The sequence below is a fragment of the Agrilus planipennis genome, unplaced genomic scaffold (genome assembly GCF_000699045.2).
Source record: "Agrilus planipennis isolate EAB-ADULT unplaced genomic scaffold, Apla_2.0 scaffold2107, whole genome shotgun sequence".
NCBI lineage: Eukaryota > Metazoa > Arthropoda > Insecta > Coleoptera > Buprestidae > Agrilus > Agrilus planipennis.
In genome coordinates this window covers 321-3,905 of record NW_020440758.1, presented here as the reverse complement: position 1 = coordinate 3,905, position 3,585 = coordinate 321, and the positions used below count along the sequence as shown (strand labels likewise).

Below are 3,585 nucleotides of genomic sequence, written 5' to 3'. Positions count from 1 at the left end.
GCCAGCAAAGACCAAAAATTTTATGAGCGTGGAATTATGCTACTACCAGAAAGATGGCAAAAGATGTTGGACCAGAACGGTCAATATATAATTTAATAAAGTATTTGTTTATTATACGAGAACTGTCTTTCATTTCCACAACAAAAAACGAAATGACTTTCCGAACAACCCTATATTTACAATAGGCAAATCAGCTGGAACGTATGTTATGCAGCACACAAAATTAGTTGTGACTTACGTTCCCCTACACTTATTATTACGATGTAAAGCTACAACTGTCTGTTTTCTGTAAAAGTATTACAATGTGATGCTGTTGCCATTTATTTTTGAATTCGCATTTGCACTTAATGCTTAATCGGTACAGAAAAATTTATATATTCATACCAGCAGCCTTACTGGAAGGTGAAGAGGCCGTTTGAATAAGATTTTCTGGCATGCAGACGATGCCTTGCATTTCGTTAGTAGGTTCTGTAAAAAAGAAATCGAACATTACTATCTTTTTTCCTTTCCGAGAATAAAATCATCGAAGTCAATCAAGAAACCCAAGCAAACTCAAGAGGTGAAAACTTCTTATTTTTCTTTACATAATCATGCCAACATTTCACTCTACAATGTTAAAGCTTCGCGTCATTTTCATAATCCATACCCTGATTAAACGATTATGTAAAGTAATAAAAAGTTTTCACCACTTGAGTTTTGTTCATTGAAATGTATTAGGGGAAGAAGTCTTTATCTTCTTTGTTTTGTTTCTCGCATAAAAGAACAACGCCTTATAGGTAGGTAGGGATTTGTTTAAAAACTAGAACGCGCAAGTGGTAATCATTCATTAACAATAGTGCTTTATAAGGTGCTACCCAAACCTGCATGAATAAAAGTAGCGTAGAATGTTAATGAGTTATAAATCGATGACACGATATTGTAAATGTTGATGCATTTCTTAAATATGGGGGGTACAATGGTACAAATGAGAGCGGTGTGCGTTAAATTCTACTTACTCGGATGATTTCTTCATTGGCTAGATACACCTGTTGAATGCTTAAATGAATTCAGGCGCTTTTTGACACTGATCGTGAATATCTAGTACTTATTTGTATTTTACACCTTTCATTTTAATTCTTCGGCTAAAAAGTGAAGTACACTTGGAATATTTCAACGATTGACAATGAAACATTAGTACCATTATTAAATAATCCTTGACATTGTTGAATTGTTGTTCTTGTGTCGATGAAGAATTTATAAATATTAAAACTTACGGATCAAGGAGTACTCACGTAAGTGAAAAACAAAACACATTTTTTAATGTTTACACTAACCTACATGGATGTGCCCACAAGTGAACTTTATACAAACAAATTTTATACATGCGGAATACCTTTGGAAGGTAATTTCTTGTATGTTGTCCTAACAATTTAACGTAATTAAATAATTTACTGAAGCTAACTTTTACCTATAAGTAGTTCTTTAGTTAACTTAATCTATTCACCTAAACAGTAGAGATAAACAATAAATTTAAAACAGTACAAATGTCATTATTTTCTGCTTTTCTTGGTTATTAATTTGTTTCTCAGAGGAGAGGAAACAAATGTAATGTTTTAACGACGCCTACTATATACATAAGAGATACCCATTAAAAGATGTAAAATTTTAGGCGGCGGTTATAATTTCATAACACAAACTGACGTGCAAGACGTCAACTAAAAAAGAAACATCAGAAATGAAAAAAAGTGCTCTCGGAATCGACCCCGTATATTAAGAGGGAGATAAGTGGTTAAAAAATAAATAAATTGAGTTCACATTCATCTTTTGTGTAAACGTGCGGGCAGCATATGTTCGTTTCACCTGCTCTCAACAGTCTAAAACACGGGAATTAAACACCTGCTTTGGCGCGTGCTGAACTCGCTGCTGCTTTTTTCCCTCGACCTCAAGAACGAACGTTCACTCACTTTTATCTCGGCGAACATCACCTGGGCACACGCTGCAACTTTGCCCTTCTGGTACCAAGTGGTTGATACGAGGTCGGTGTTAACCCTATCGGTTAACTCAATGTATTATTTCCTAACCAGTTTGACCAAAACTATTCCCTCACACTGTCTACAGAAATGCGAGTAATTCCAGTCATCAAAAAGAAAAATTTGGAGGATAACGATAAGGATAATCTCATTGACTTGAGAATAGTTTTCAGTCAATTAAAACGTAAAATGCGCTTTGCGTTATCAAAAACAACTTCATCTTCCAAAGTCCCGTCCTAATCTAAGTAGCAGCCTCATCAAGGAGTACGTACCTGGTTTGTACCCTGTTTGGTAAATGTTAAACAAAACAATTTTTAAAAAGAAACAATAACATTTATTGCAGGTATTTGCCTTTTGTAATAGACCAAAGGAAACAATATTTTACAACAAAACTGCGAATCAAAACAAAAATTATTTACAAGCAAATAAAATATTTCTGACCGCCGCGACGTATCTTTATCAGTTTGTTATCTTCGGAACAATTGTCTTGCAAGAAATCAGACACGAGTTTTTGTTATTTTGTGACGTCTTTCCTTTGGTAAATAATAATAGGTAAAGTAAACTGTGTAATTACTCATCGTCCAGAAGTATTAACGCAAATGCGACATCTAATAGGAAGACAATGGAATAATGGCGTCGCATAATCTCAAAACATTTAATGTCGCGGAAGGTACGTTGTTGCATAAACGTATAGTTTGCGGTGGCTTGTGCTTTAAAAGCTACGCTTTCACGACTCGAGATGACAGTCAACAGACCGAAAATATTTTCATAATAACCAGAAATTCACGAAATGTATGCTATTAATATTGAGAAACAATAAACAAAGCTAATCTACAAAACCTAAAATAAACCTATTTTTCGAGGAGACTTCGTAGTCATAAAGATGTGATCTAGGTTCCTTTTCTTCTACTGCCATCTAAGAAACCAAATTACCCGTGTTTTTCTATACATATGTAGGTGCAAACTTTGAACATTATACTAAATAATAGCCAAACAATTTTATTGATTTATAATAATACATTATTTACTTCCAAAGGTTTTTTTGAGAGCAATTTTATACTTGGTATTTCATATTTTGCATTTTCTATTTTAAATATCTTTTCTCGAATCTCTATTGGCATCTTCATGATAAAAATGAAAAAATACAATTTGCAATCAATTCTATATGTACTTATGTAGGTATAAAACACTCTTACAACCAGATACATATCAATATCAGTTATTTGTGTAAAATAAATAATGATTTGATTAAATTTGATTAAAGGTTTGCCGACCTTTTTTCAAGATAACTGAGATATCTCCATCTTGGAATCGAATCCATTAAACCGCTCAGATAATTGCGTCTCGTATTTTATCTAATTACAGGTTGAATATCCACACTTGTGAAGCACCTGATCTAGAATTATTATACCTCTACGTATTTACTATCTAACATTGTTAATAATTTTGTTAAATCATCATTTTTCCGATTAATGGTGACAAGTGTAGGTAAGTATATATTACAGGTAATGCAAAAACATTAAACATTTGTTTATCGGCATTTTTCTTTGTATGTCGCACCAGTGAAAACACATAT

The 3,585-nt window shown here is 33.1% G+C and overlaps 1 long non-coding RNA gene across 1 annotated transcript; it reads left to right on the top strand.

Annotated features, from left to right (window-relative positions):
• Nucleotides 1-1,667: 1,667 nt before the first annotated feature.
• On the top strand, nucleotides 1,668-2,924 carry LOC108744024. Its single transcript, XR_001938901.1, has 3 exons — nucleotides 1,668-2,015; nucleotides 2,098-2,284; nucleotides 2,353-2,924. It is a non-coding gene; the product is annotated as an uncharacterized LOC108744024 (long non-coding RNA).
• Nucleotides 2,925-3,585: the final 661 nt, after the last annotated feature.